General features: G+C 44.2%; 1 protein-coding gene across 2 annotated transcripts in view; it reads right to left on the bottom strand.

Annotated features, from left to right (window-relative positions):
- The window catches only part of KANK1 (KN motif and ankyrin repeat domains 1), a 205286-nt gene extending 192493 nt beyond the window's left edge, over nt 1-12793 (bottom strand). For both annotated transcript variants that reach the window (XM_079112018.1, XM_079112023.1), the window contains exon 1: nt 12646-12793. The gene's annotated coding sequence lies outside the window, so the exon portion shown is untranslated. The remainder of the gene's footprint in view (nt 1-12645) is intronic.
- Nucleotides 12794-15649: the final 2856 nt, after the last annotated feature.

Here is a 15649-nt window from a genome sequence, read left to right as displayed (position 1 = left end):
CAGGAGGGAGGGAGAGAAGGCTAGAAACAGTGAACTACAAAGTATAAACGAGGAGCTGAGCTTGGCACGGAGGTCATGGTCAACAAGGGGTGGGTTGCCACTTTTTACTGTGAGAGCTGAAGCAGAGAAAAGCGGTCTATAGAAAGAAGCGATGAAAAGTGCAGATGCTGGGAATCAGACACCATGACTGTCCAAAACAGATCATAACACCAAGGGTAATTCCCAGGACTGACTGGGCCCATGCTCTTCCCAGTAAATTCCCAATAAATTCCTGTTGATGCTGGTTTGTTTAAGCAAGCCTAAATGAATTTTTCCTTCTTGCACTAAAATGCACTGATTTATTATTTGCTTATTTTAGTGGTACTGAGGATTGAACTAAGGGGCTTTACTACTGAGCTACATCCTCAGCAGCAGCACCACCGCCACCTTTTTTTTTTGGACTGGGGATTGAACCCTGGGACATTTTACCACTGAGCTATTTTGAGACAAGGTCTCATTGAGTTGCTGAGTCTGGCCTCAAACTTGTGATCCTCCTGCCTCAGCCTCCCAAGTTGTGGGATTACAGGCATATGACACCATTCCTGGCTCCTCACCCCAATTTTTAAATGTTAAGACCTGATCTTTCTATGTTGCTCAGGTTGACCTGGAACTTGTAATTCTCCTGCCTCAGTCTCCTAAATTGCTGGGATAGGTATGTAACACTATACCCAACCAAGTTTTGGTTTGTTTTTAAATATTTGCTCTTAATTTTTTAATTGAATTAGCACACATGAAGTATGCAAATATTGTTTCCTGATGACTTACAAATCACATCACCTATGTCATCAATACGTAGACCAGAGGTAGAGAACATTACCAGGACTCCAGAAGCTCCTTTTGCCCCCCACCATATATCTCTACACAAGCCCTGTCCTACTAACTTCTATCACCATGTTAGTTTTTTTTTTGTTTTTCTCGAGTTTTGCATAAATGAAATCATGTAACACACTCATTTTGGACTAATTTTACTCAATGGAATATCTGTGAGTAATGTATGGCAGTACTTTTGTAGCATGAAGCAGGGTTGGGTGGGTTCTTTGTCTCTTGAATTTTAAGAATGAAATCCCTGATCAGGGTGAGTGCGCACAGTAACAGGATTTACTAGAATTGGCCCCTGACCCCATTTTAGATACAGCACTCAGTGCCCACGAGCTCTTTATTCACCTTTGGTCCAACTAGGTTACTGGGTCTTTTTTTGGAGGGGGTCTAGGCACTACGCAACAGATGTCTATCAGGTTTTTTTCCTCATGCAGGAATTGCCCTCAACTTGATGAGGCCTGGCTTTTGGCATCGCCCTGCCACATAGAAACCTGACCTTGGAGGGACAGGTTTTAACTCTTTCGCCTCAGGTTTATTATTATTATTATTATTATTGCTGTGTAGTACTTCACTGCAACAACTATGCCACAAGTTTCTTTGACCTATTTGTGGGCATTCACAGTTTCTAACTGGCACTATTATGAACATTCTTATAAAAGCTTTGGTGCATGTCCTCATTTCAGTTGTCATTGCTGAGTCATAGGATATCTGTTCAGATACAGGTTCAGATATGTTTATAGATACTTCCAGTTTTCCAAAATGATTAAACCAATTTACAGTTCTACCAGCAATAATTAAGAGTTTGAACTTTTCTACGTCTTTGCAAGTATTTAGTTACAGGTTTTCAGACTGTGGTTCAATTTTAGCAATTCAGGTGTATTTGTATTTTATGGTACTCCTAATTTTCCTGATAACTGCCCTTTCGATCAAATTTAATTTTTTGTTTTTTTTTTTAACGACTGGTTTGTTTTTTGTTTTTTGGGTTTTTTTGGTCCTGGACATTGAACCCGGGGCACTTAATCACTAAGCCATATCCCCAGTACTTCATGTTTTTTTTTTTTTTTTTTTTTTGGTGCTGGGGATCGAACCCAGGGCCTGTGCTTACAAGGCAAGCACTCTACCGACTGAGCTTTCCCCCCAGCCCCATATGTTTTGTTTTAAGACAGGGTTTTTTTTTTTTTTTTTTTTTTTTAATTGCTTAGGGCCTTGCTAAATTGCTGACTGGCTTTGAGCTTGCAATCCTCCTGCCTCAGCCTCCTGAACCACTGGGATTATAAGCATGGGTCACCATGCCCAGTGGTAATTGTTTTTTAGTATCCTGGACAAGCTATTTTGTTGTGGGGGGTGGTATGCCAAATATCTTCTTTGTGACTTGACTTTTTACTCTCAGTCTATACTGATGAATGAAAGTTCTTAATGACTGAGAACAGACTAAACTTTGTTCAGACGAAATGTGGCTTTGAGAAACAAACCCAATCCTCTCGATTTCCCCACTCAAATCATGGAATTCCACTGATGTAGGGAAAGGTAAGTGAATGGCAGCAAGCCTTCCATTCCCCTGGGAACTCCGGTAGTATAAATACAATGTTACTGTACTTGCTGGCCCAAGCTTCAGATTCCAGGAACCACCAGCCTGACAGCCAATAGCCTGACCATAAATTTATCAAGGGTATTCCTGCGTCACACTCTGGAAACATTGTTACAATGATGAATGGTTTGCTTCATAGGCTCTTAGAGCCCCACAGCTCCTTCCAGCACAGTTTTGGGTAACCAGCAGAGCATCAATTCGGGATTCCAAAAACATCCCATCTCTCCTCATCCCAAACCCCTGCAATAACCAGAGCCCCAACCTCAACTTCTGCCTGGACACCTAAGCTCCAGGAATTCCTTAGTACTGAATCAAGTGAAGGTTCCCTGTGAATTAAGGTTCACACATCTATCACCTCACTGATCCCCTCAGCTCCTCTGTGCAGTGGCTGTCACTATCCCCATTCTGCAGGAGTCCAGGATTGTTCTGCTTGGGCAAAAGTGGCTGAGAGCTTACAGAGAAGGAACAATGGAAGTGGTATTGGGATGGCTGAGTTGGGGTTTTCCACAGTACCAGGTCCCCCGAGCCTGGCTCTATCCTGTTACTTCCTGCCAGGGTTCCACTGTGGGCTACCTAGGTTACTGCCCTTTCTTTATTCTTTTGTCAAGAAGCAAACAAATCTGCTCTTTTCAGATTTTTTCTAGGAGTTTCACAGTCAGAAGCTACTATACCCAAGGTCCTCCTCCCTCATCTTCCCTCCCTGCATGCTCCTCCATGTAAACCCACCAGGACACACTGAAACACCACAGCATAAATTTAATGTTTCTTTCCAAACAGAGACAAAACACACTCCCCACAGCAAATCAGAGACTCAGGACCTGCACTCCCAACTGCTGCCTTATGTATAATCCAAACCCCTCAATCTGATCAGTCCAAAAATAAAGGGGAAAAAATGGGGACAAAATAGAAAAGCTATCCTGGGTTACTGAGGATCAAGGAGAGAGAAGGGGATGCTCAGGACGAAGCACAGTGAGCATGGATTTGGCGTCCCAGCCCAGCATGGGACCCAAGGCTAAATGCAGGTGTGAACAGGTGCACTGTAGTGTTAAGCCAAGACCCTGATCAGAGAGGCCTGGTTTACAGGTCAGCAAGGTTATTGGGCAAATCGGAGGTGAGGCCAAAGGGTGACAACATTCTTTTCTTTGAAAAAGTTCCCAAGAAAATGATCTATAATCTATATAAACTTCAGTCCCTTAAGCAGTATTTCCTCCTTCTGTCATTTAAGTTCACAGTGCAGGAAAAAGTGCCTGTTTTTCCCATTGGCTACTTTATACAATCATTTGGGGCTGGTTGAGAGTTTTCACAGCCTCATTACTCATCTTTGACCTCCAGAGGCAAACTGTGGGTACACCTTCCCTTCAGCAGAATGGAGTCCGGAAACCTCTGTTTCCAAGAGGCTCATGTGCTCTGGATGGCTAAGAAGTTGTGCACGTGAAGGGCTTCACGCAAGGGAAAGTAAGGCCTTGACCAGGTTTTCCTATTTCCCCATAAATATCCAAACTGGAGCTTTCTGCTTCCTGAGGTTGGCCAAAATAAACCTACAAAGAAACAGTTCTCTTCCTCTCCTAGCCTAAAGATTGATCCACACTATCCTGACAAAATAGCGTACTAAATTTCAGGAGGCTAACATTCTAGCTCCTTCATGGCTCTGAGTTCACAGAAAAAGGAAGAATACTGGAGAACAAAACCCAGACTTAGATGCATACTTAAGGTGGGGCCAAATCTCACTAGGACAATCTCTTTGTAACCAAAATGTTTAAACTTGAGCAATGGAAGCAGGAAACTGAATCTCCCAAAGGGACAGGTGCCACATGGTGGGCACATAAATCACTATAATGAGGACTGGTGAATCAGAACCTCAGGCCACCTGAGAGCCGTAGTACATACTACAAAATGACACTTATCCATTCAACAAGTATTTCTGAATGTCCACAAAGGGCAACCTGGTTACTGCCCTCCCACTTGGCCACACCAGAGAAAGCGCTGCTGTTTCTCAAGCCAGCATCTCTGCCCTGTGCCTCCCACCCACATTTCTGTCATTCCCAGCACTACAAACAGTTCACAGATCCTACTCTGGAGCCACAACCACCACCGCTGCCCCCCACCTGTCCAGTGGGGATGGCAGAACACAACCAAGTTCACAAGATCTCATTGAGGAACTAGCCTCCAATTCTCTCAACTTTAAAGAAGTAAAAACCATATGCAAAAATTGTCAGCAGTCAGTTACCGAAATGAAATGACCTCTCCTGGTTGTTACTGAAAGCTTGCCGGGGCTGAGAAAATGCTGAAGTCAACGGCAACCCTTTCTCTCCCAGACTCCTTTCCTTGGCAGGAATCTGGCAAACTCTCCTCCCACTCCTGAATTTTAATTCTGAAAGGAGCTTAAAGTGTGTTGTTTCTTAAGGGAGAGAAATCTTATTCTGCCCCTGAGGTCAGAAGCCTAGATTCTCCAAGCCTGGTTTGTTATGTAATCCAGGATTTAATCTTGTCACCAAGAGGACAGATGGCACCTACGAGTAACTTACAGGTATCAAGGACCATGCAGCATCTATTCCTTGCTCAGTAGGATCTCTAATGCTACTTAGGGGAAGGTGGAATATATGCACAGATTAAGTACAGAGTTAGGTGATAGGTGCAGATGTCATTCTTGAGGAAGCGCACAAGACTATTAAAAGACCAACCCAGACAAAATGGGTTCCCTAAGTAGAAGACAAAGCAGGAAATTTCAGAGGGCCAACAGAAAATACATCACAACAAACTCAAGTGTACCAAACCATGTGCAAAGTTTCCTAGAAACGACTCATTTCATCTTCTAAGAAACAGCAAAAACTTAGAGCTCTGCCATTCAGCTCACAATATTCCACTTAACCCTGGGTTGACAGGCCCCTTTGATTTTTTCCTTCAAATCTGATGAGTCAGGAACTGAAATTTTCTTCTGCATTTTCATGTGGAAATTTGATCCTCAGTCAACTACAAAGCAGGACTCAGACAACTTTTCCTATCAAAATGTCACAGTGAAAGGCAAAAATCAAGAGATCAGACAAATTAAAAAGTTGAAACAGGCAGCCGAGCATGTAGCTCAGAGGTAGAACAGTTGCCTATCACATAGGGCCCCTGGAGTTCCATCCCTGCACCAAAAAGAAAAGAAGTTGAAACAGCATGAGCTTTAAAGCATACTGAATACCTTAATTTTCAACATAGTAAGTTTCTCTTCTTTAATCTTTTATTGGACGTAAATCCCTTGAAATCTATCTCCCAATAAATCAAAGAAAAAAAAAAAAAAAAACTGTGAGAAGTAAATTTTATAGCATGGAAAAAGAGAAAAGCTAGATCCATTTAAGAACTCATGGTCTCCATGAATTCTTACCCCATTCGGCTTTTCTATTTCACTGTGCTTAAAGTAAAAAAGGCTGAACCATTTTTGAGGTGCTCGTCTTCATCACTGATCTGGAAACTTCAATTAACACCCATTTGTAAGGAAGGGATCAGGTAAAATAAGACAACAGATAAGACCACGCACTGGCAAGAAAGTGAAGCAACGGGAACTCACCCACCATTATTGAAAGTATAAACGGATAAAAAAACACCTGGATCTATCTACTCCAGAAGAACTGTGGCCCAACAATTCCACTCCTAGATACACGCCCAAAATAAACACACACATATGCTCACTAGAGCACATGCACAAAATTTCTCCCACAGTACTACTCGTTAGTTCAAACTGGGAAACAACTCATCATACATCTACAGGGAGAGGGACAAACAGCGGGACAGCCACACAAGGGAGCACCACATGGCAAAGACAAAGGACAGCATATAAGCACATACCAAAACGTGTATCAGTCCTATACTTGTGGTAAGAAAAGTCCTATACATGGGGTAAGAAAAGCCAGGCCAGGAAGACTGAATACTCTGATACTATGTATACAAAAATAAGACTGACAGAACCACTCTGTGAAGTAGAAGGAAGAGCTGTGATTGAAAGGGACACCCAGAGGACCCCTTTGGTGGCACCACCTGGGAACGAGATGGCAAGAATCCAGCAGAGGTGAGATGACATCTCCTCACAGGGAGGATCCCTTCCCCAAGGAGGGCCACTCGTACACCAAGATCCTTACAGCAAAGGACAGCACTGTTTAAATGAATACTAAAGAGGAGGAGGAAGGGGCACAGGGCACAGAACAAGAAAGTGGTCAGGTTTGATTTCTACTTCCGCTCTAATTACTTTTTCCAGTCCCTTTCCCACCTCCCCCCCCCCGCAAGGTTCACGAATAAGCCCGTCAGAATTGCAAAGAGAATGTGAATTTAGCCAAAAATGAATGCAGACCATGAAATTTCCATTCTTGCATCTAATCAAGCCAAAATTTAGATTAAAAATTTAAAAAATCAAGTGAGGTTTTATCTGTAATATGCAATAGCTGCAAGCCAATAATAGTGGAAGTTGTTGGGTGCTCCTCAGGGGCTCCAATGATATAAAAAGGGATTAGTTTGTCTTCTGAGAGTTCAACTAAGCCCCATTGCTCAATTCCATTAACTAAATGAATTAAAGGAGGAAAAAAAAAAAAACAAAACAGTTACAGGGTTCTTGACACCATCATATATAATTGTTTCCAATTAACTGATTGCTTCTGTGATGAAAAAGCATGAGGATCCTTATTTCTGGCAGGTCTGTGTGTCTGAACAAGAGCCCCATTGTCGGGCCTCTGCCCCTGGAGACACCCTGCTCCTGCTCACCACTCCTCCCAACTCACGCCTTCTCCACCAAGCCCGGGTTCTCCATATCTCCTGTCCTAAAAAGAATGGAGTGTTTTACTTAAATGTATAAAGGTAACTAGAAGTAAAACCAATATCTAATAAAAATTTTAAAACTGGGAGGTAGGGCTGGGGCTATAGCTCAGTTGGCAGAGTGCTTGTCTCACAAGCACAAGGCTCTGGGTTCGATCCCCAGCACCACCGCAAAAAAAAAAAAAAAAAAAAAAAAAAATGAGAGGCCAAAAGGAGAGAAAAGAGGTAAACATATTTCCATTTCTTAGCAAGGTGTTGAAAGATGTCAAATTGGTGGTATCAATATATAGCAGCCATCTAAAAAGAAGGCTGCAACTTCTTTGACATTTTTCCCATTAAGGGGGTTGGGGGGTCTATAACCAACTGAAGATTGTGTACATCCCAACTTTGGGGCGTAGGTCAAAAAAGGCCACGGAGTTTCTATTTTAGTTTGTTTGAGCTGATCACTGTGGGGCGTGATGGTTCATGTTATGTGTCCTGGAGGTTGTTCTAGAGATTAACAAATTTAACCCTGGGAAAAGCAGATTACAGATCATAATGTAGGTGGGCCTCATCCAATCAGGCGAAGGCCTGAACAGAACAAAAAGAGCAGGTTCCTTAAACAACAGGGAATTCTCCAGCAGACTGTGTTGAGTCTTCCTCTATACCATAGTTGTCCTGATCTCCAAATGCTGGCCCATACTGCAAAGTTTGGACTAGCCAGCCTCCAAAATAATTATTTCGAAGGAAAAAAAACCAACAACAACAACAACAACAACAACAAAAAAAACTCACTGATACACATACACCTACTGATTATTTCTCTGGAGAACACCAACACGGGGGAAACCTGTTATCGCATGAGAAGTCCCTCTGCCTGGGGTGACCATGCTAAAAATCACCAAGATGACAAGTGAAGTCAACAGGTATATGTGCTCTGATAAGCAGTCAATACTGAGCCCAGCCTTCCAGATACCACTATCAAAACATAAGATGCAGAAGCAAAGTCTTCTTGGACCCTCCAGAGAAGCCCATCCAATGGCAGGTGCCACAGAGCAACCTCAGCACTCCAGGGAGCAGACCATCCAGCCAGGTCACCCCGAATCCCTTACCCACATGGCCCTAAACAATCTTAAGCCACTAAATTTGGGGGTCAATTGTTATAACCACCGAGACCTAACGACAGAAAGAGAAGTTATCACTTAAAGACACTACGGCTGAGCTGTGACCAGAGTGATAGGTTTTAGTTTTCATGTTAAACCCTTCATTATTTTGCATTATTCACTCCTTGAAAATGTTAGAAAATGTTAGAAAATTTTAAAATTCAGAAATTAAGAAATAGTCAACAGGGTGCAGCAGTTACTCTTAGAAGTCTTCCCGATGCTGGACAGATTTGTGACTGCCTTAGTCAACAGCGATGGTTTGAATCCATTTAATCCTCACATAAACCCTATGATAGAGGTGCCTTATTACCCCTGGTCTCTTATTTTTGATTGTTTTGAGACAGGATCTCACTGTTGCCCAGCTGGCCTCAAACTCAATCCTCAGCCTCCTAAGTGGCTGGGATTACAGGAGTGAACCACCATATCCAGATTATCCCTGTTTTATAGATGGGAAATCAAGGCACAGAGGGTCAGAAACTTGCTAAAGGTCACAAAGCAAGCAAAAGATAAGATTCCAATTAGCCAGTCTGAGTCCAGAGCTACAATATTTACACAAAGATCCACCAGGCAGACTTTGGCAGTTACAAGTCAATGGACAAATGGTACAATCTCAAATTGCCATCACTTGGGACTCCAAGCATGTGACTGGCCACAGAATTCTGTGTCAAGCACTGTCTATTGCCTTTATTCTAAAGCTATTGCCTAAATTCAATGCTCTTAAATCTCCACCTGTACTCATTTTTCAAAGTTCAATCCCCCCAAATATGACCCAGATCTCTCAGCATTAATTTCTCCATCTACTACCTTTCCAGAGTGGTCATTTATATATGTTTGTTCTACTCTTTTGCCTATTACAGTTGTTTCTTTGTGTGCCTCTCTTGGTAGGCTCTGAGGGTTTTGGTCTCTGAATTCCCCCACCAGCGCTTCCCATGTCATAAAAATGTAATTATTGTTTACTAAAGTTAACTAACATTGGCTTATTCTAAATGACGGTTGATGTTGCAGACTTCATGTTAGGGAGATGTTCATTTTTTTTTTTTTTTTTAAACTTTCACCTCTCACCCCTTGGAGTCAAATAGGCTTTTTTTAACTTTTTTTTTTTTTTTAAATATATATATGGTGCTGAGAATTGAACCTGGTGCCTCACGCGAGCTACGCAAGCACTCTACCACTGAGCCACAACCCCAGCCCTGTTCACTGAATTTTATCAGAGGGGAAAGCAGAGGAGTTAAGAGTTATCACTGGAAAAGCTGCAGCCCACTGCATCCTAATCTTTGCCAGGCGTTTGCAATCAAACCCCAAAACTCTGAATTGCATGTACAAAACATCTTCCTCCCCAATAAGCTGCATATTTTTTGTCCTGCTTTTATAGAGGCTCAGTTATTTTCATTATCTTCCAGAAGAATGGCCAGGAAGCCAGAATCACTCCCATTGTCCAGAGCGGCCAGCGGAGGCTGTCCTTGTGCTTGGTTAATCTCTCCCTCAAGAGGGCTCAGTGGGGTCCTTATCTTCTGAGGTACCTGCTCCCCACCAATTTTTAAAGATCTCTAAAAGCCCAGCCCAACTTCTAGTCTTCTGAGAGGTTACTCTTAGTCATCCAGGAAGCAAAGACCTCTTCCCACTCAGAACTCAAAGAAGGACTCAATATTAATTGAATAAATACCTCCTTTGTCATATATAAGAATTTTGCCTAATTGGTACTTTTAATATATAATTTCTGGGTGAAAAAAAACAACTTACTATGATACCTTTTATCTTCTAAATCTCCTGGCTCAATACCCCTTGGGGAGAGTATCACATAAAGAAAAACTGCAGGGCTAGGGCTGCAGCTCAATAGTAGTGTTTGCCTAGCATGCATGAGGTCCTGGGTTACATCCACAACACTGGGGAAAAAAAAATACACCTGCATATAATCGGTAAATGAAACTGCAAATAAATTCAGCTTATGCTATTTATAAAGAAAATATCAGTATCAACCTCACCATTATTTTCAGAATTGCAATTTAAAGCCATGAGACACCCTTTTGAAGGTAAGACATTAGCAACTTAAAGATTTCTTTAATCAATGCTATGCTAGGTTCAAGGATAACTCAACTCTATGGATAGACATAAAAAAATGAAAATCCCTGGTTTATGAAACATCCAAAAAAAGGGGGGGGGAGGAAAAAACACTATTGTACAATATGTAGTAGTAAACATTCAGTAATATATACTAGAAAGAATCCCCAAATTAACACACATTTCCAATGGTGTAGTGATTTTATTAAATAAAAGCATACCCATAGGATAATGAAGGGATTACAAAGTCAGAGCCAGAAAGGATGGTGCACAACTGTAATTCCAACTACTTGGGAGGCTGAGGCAGGCGGAAAGCAAGTTCAAAGACAGTATGGGCAACTTAGCTAGATCCCAGCTGAATTTTTTTTTTTTTTAAAGGGCCAGGGATGTACATCTGTGGTAGAACGCCCTGCGTTCAATCACTGGTGTGTGCTTTGGGGAGGATATTAAAACAATATTGATAACAGTGTTAAGAAACAAACACACATACCAGAACTCACTTTTGCTGCAGCTGATCCTCAGAGTGATGTGCAGAGGACAGAAATCTAGGGCACGAGAGTACCCAAAGCACACCTGTGCCCTAGGACATAAAATGCACTCTCCTTCTCTGAATCTTTAAGGGAAGCAATTATTCCACCACCAGTAGCTTCTCCTCCAACCTCAGGCTTTTAAATCTCCCCATAGGACTGCCCATACTTAATTTTTCTTCAACTGCCTCAGGAGCAGAACCCTTCCCAAACCTATTACCAGTAAAAGGACCAAAGTTAATCATCTCTCTGATCTCATTCAATCTCTATCACATGTAGCTACCTTAAAACGAAGGAGTAGGGCTGGGGAGGGGAAATGGAGGATTACTAATAGGAATAGAAATGTTTGGAGTGGGTGATGAAAATCTTCTGGAATTAGTGTTGATTGCATAACTTTACTAAAGTCACTGAGCTTATACACTAAATGGGTAAATTTACAGCTTATTGTATCTCCAAAGTTTAAATAAAATGTGGAGAAAGTTGGGTGAAAGGAGAAACTAGCAAAGAGCTCAGTGGCATCTAAAAATCAAGATGAATAAATTCGTGAAAACTAAAAATATGCAGAGACCTAATTTCCATTCAGCACAAGAGGTGGGGGCATGAAGTTGGGACAAGGAACTGAATGATTATAGATCTGAATGATTAACCTTGTTAGTTTTAGCGCCCTCAGTCTAGTGTGATAATTCATTAAGATGAGCTACCCTCCTTAGAGAGGACGTATAAAAAGCAAGCGCTGGAAGACGCCATGGGTTGTTAATGCTAGCACCACCAAGGCCTTCACCTGGTCATCCTTGGGGCAGCACCGCTCTTGCTGACCTGAAAGACTGACCACAAAAAGTTGCCTCTGCAAATTCCAGGGGGGCCCAGATAAAAGAGGAAGAACAATCAAGGAAAGGGGGCTGCTGTGTGCACGCAGCTCCTCGAGTATTTGCCGAAGTGACAAGGAAGAGGGGGGTGCTCAGAGACCAAGTCCGCTTAAGGACTCCTGCACACGCTCCCTCGCCCTGACACCACAAATCCTCCAGAAACCCAGGCTGCGATGGGCTGTCGGCCAAGGGACGAAGGGCCGAGCACCGCAGAGCCCACGCCCCTCCCCCACCTCCTGGCCGGAGCCATCTCGGAGTCGGCTGAGGGCGACCCTAGGCCACCTGCCGCTCTAGGACAGAAGATAAAGGGGTCTTGACCGCCGCTTCTCCTGCGGAGTTGCTCGTGGACCTAAATGGAGATTAGCCTCATAGAGGGGTGCCTCAACCTACCTCGGGCTAATACAAGGCCCAGAGGCACCCTAAGGCCAGCGCTCCCGGGTTGGGGTCGGGAGGCGCCGGCACCCTCCCGCCCACCCGCCCGGCAAGTACTTTCCCGCTTCCCAGAGTCCAGGGCGCTGCGCTCCTTCTTCTAGACCCACCAAACTCCGCCGCCGCAGGGCCAGCCAAACTGGGGCGGCCCCAGAGCCGAAGCCACCTCTTGGACCCTCCCCTTCCATAAGGCCGTCCTGAGGCCGCCAGAGTAACCCCGGCGAGCGGGAGATCGCGGGGCTGTCCTCCGCCACCGCCGCCGTGCGCCCCGGGCGCGCGCCAAGTTTGCCCGGCTCGGCGCGGAGGCCGCCCCGAGCAGGGGTCGGAGCCTGGACGCCCCAGGCCAAACCTGCCAGGGAAGGGGGTGCAGCGCAACCCCCGGCACCACTCACCTCCAGCCGCTCCTCCCAACCTGCCGCGCTGGGCTGGCCACTCGCTCACTTGCTTGCTCCGCCGCGGCTCCCGGAGCTCGGGGAGGAGGCGGGACGGAGGGGCGGAGTCGGCTCCGCCTGGCAGCGCCAGAATTAAACCCCTGAACGCGCCGCAGCCGTCAGGCACCGCAGCCGCTGCGAGGGCGGAGAAACCAGAAAGGCCACAAGCCTCAGACACTAAGTGGGGAACAACTCTGGCTGCGCCCGGGAGCGGAGCAGGAGGGACACGCCGGCCAGTTGGAACCTCGGGAGCCTCGCTCAGAGCCGAGGAAATCGGACTTTGGAGGGCGCTGCCTTTGTAGCCGCGGAGCCGGCCGGCCGGCGGGCGGGCCCCAGTGCGCCTGCGCGCTGCTGAGACTTACCGGGCCCTCGAGGTATCTTAGCACACCTCCCAGCTTCAGGCCCACCTGCTCCCTCTGCTTCTCACTTTTTCTACCCACCTGCGTTTACATCACCAGCCCCGAGAGAACGGAATCCATTCCCCCAGTAAGACCCTTAGGTTTATTATCCCTAGCAGGGAGAGGAGCTGGACGCGCCAGGATGACACGGTTAATAATCTTGGCTAGTGCCTTCTCCCAACATGCAGCTAAGAAATTATTTTCTGGCCCCGGGCTGGGGCGGCCAGAAGTTTCCCGCTATCAGGTGTCCTCGGTGCCTGCATTCACTGCAGCTCCACCGCGGCACCAAGTCCTCAGCGGATGGGAGTCTTCCCAGCCTGAAGGGTGCAGGTGTTCTGTTCGGAAGACTCCCAAAGAAGACAGTGGGGCTTACCTCCAGAATTTGGGACTGAACTAACAAGTCTGTTCAGTGCAAACGCTTTATTCCAAGCAATAGCAGTAGGTCCAAGAGGAAAGAAGAGTTTGGGTGAAGGAGGACCCGGGACCAGGACGTACTTGCCAACTCTCCTACCACTGGTTCTCTTAATGGGATGCTCCTCCTCCTGAGCCCTCCCCGATGGGATGCACACAACGGGCCTTACACAAGCCACAATCTTTTTTGCAAGTGTGTTAAAGGGAAGTCACGAAATCTCACGTGGCTAAGTGCTGTCCTCTGGGGAGAGAAGGCTGTGAATTCTTCCTTACATTTCTCCGCAAAGCACACCTGCACATTCCTGAAACTGATGGACCTTAACTGTTAAAGGCAGCCCAAAGACGGGAACTCTCTCTGATTCTCAGCCTCATTGCCAGCTCTCTGGGTAACAGCAAGCAGACTCCTGGGCCTCGGTTTCTTCATTTGTAAAATAGGGCATTTCGGACACTGGATGTTCTTTAAAATTCCTCTCTGACAATTATCCATGATTTCATGAAAAGGTTAATATTCCCATTGTGATAAGAGGTGAGAGATCTGAAGCAGAGGGGTTCCTGCATTTTAAAAGTATCCTTCATCCCCAGAATTCCCAGCCTTGACCTCTGCTTTATTGATCCTCCTTTACTTTTTGTCAATAAACATTTTATAGGCCCTCAAAATGAGGCAAACCTAATCAATAAAATATGGCAAAGTTTGAATTTTTAGTATATGTTCAAAATTCTTATTTTGAATTTATTCTTTCTTAAATTAACATACAATTCACACACTATAGAATTTACTTTTAAGTGCACAATTTTGTCAGGCATGGCGGTGCCTGTAATTCCAGCTACCCGGGAGGCTGAAGCAGGAGGGTCACAAGTTCAAGACCAAACTGCAATTTAGGAAGTCCCTGCCTCAAAATAAAAAAGGGCTGGGGATGTAACTTAGTGGGAGAGTGCCCTGTGTATAATCTCCATCTTTTGGGGAGGGGGTGTACAAATCAGTGATTTTTAGACTATAGTCATAAAGTTAGAAACCATCACTGCTAATTCCAAAGCGATTTCATTGTCCTAATAAAACCCCATATCCATTAGAGGTTTTTTTTTTTTTTTTTTTTTTTTTTTTTTTTTTTTAATCTCCATTCCACCCTCTCAGCTCCTGACAACTACTAAATTTGCTCCATGAATTTGCCTATTCTGACATTTCATATAAACATAAACAATAAGGGCTAGGAATGTAGCACAGTTGTTGAGTGCTTTCCTAGCAAGTTAGAGACCCCGTGTTTAATTCCCAGTACCCCCCTGCCCCCCAAAAAGAAACAATGCATGGTCTTTTAGTCTGGCATCTTAATAAATGCAAGGTTTATCCATATTGTAATGTGTATCAGTAGCTGCCTTCCCCTGTTATACCATTTATTGCTGTACTTCACTTGCCTGGAATTACAGGCACCTACCACTGTACCCAGCTGAAAATCTAACATTTATCCTTAAGTATAAATGAAGGCAAAAGCTTTAGCTTCTGAGTATGGGATAGTCTATTCAATACAACTCTTTTTTTGGTAAAGTTTCTTTTTTGTTGAGTTCCTTGATTTCTTCCCTCTGATTTTCAGGAAAAACAAAAAACAAAACAAAACAAAAACCAGAAAGTTACAAATTAAACTGGTATTGGAGGTTGGTGGTAGACATCTTGTTGAGGTCATATAACCAGTAGTTGAGTTGTTTGGGCAGTAATTGGCTTAGTTGAGAGTTCTTAGCATGGATTTAAAAATGGAACTTTGGAGATTTTTTTTTTCTTTCTTTGTTTTTCCCCCTGGTACTGGGGATTGAACCCTAAGATACTCTACCACTGAGTTACATCCCTAGCCCTTTTTTATTTTTTATTTTAAGACATGGTCTTTCTAAATTGCCCAGTGAGACCTTTTCTTTAAATAAAATACAAAATAGGGCTGGAGATATGGTTCAATGGTTGAGTGCCCCTGAGTTCAATCCCCAGTACTCCCAAAACATTGCCCTGGCTGACAACTTGTAATCCTCTTGCCTCAGTCTCCCAAGTTGCAGGGATTATAGGCCTATACCCCCACATCAGGCTGGGATCTTAGAATAATAAATTGCAATCACTTGTTTAGTGGATGATGGACTTTTTAGAGATGGGGGTCTAGAATTCCATTGATATTTGCCAT

This window comes from Sciurus vulgaris (genome assembly GCF_902686455.1).
Source record: "Sciurus vulgaris genome assembly, chromosome: 15".
Classification (NCBI taxonomy): domain Eukaryota; kingdom Metazoa; phylum Chordata; class Mammalia; order Rodentia; family Sciuridae; genus Sciurus; species Sciurus vulgaris.
This window is presented reverse-complemented; position numbering and strand designations above follow the sequence as displayed.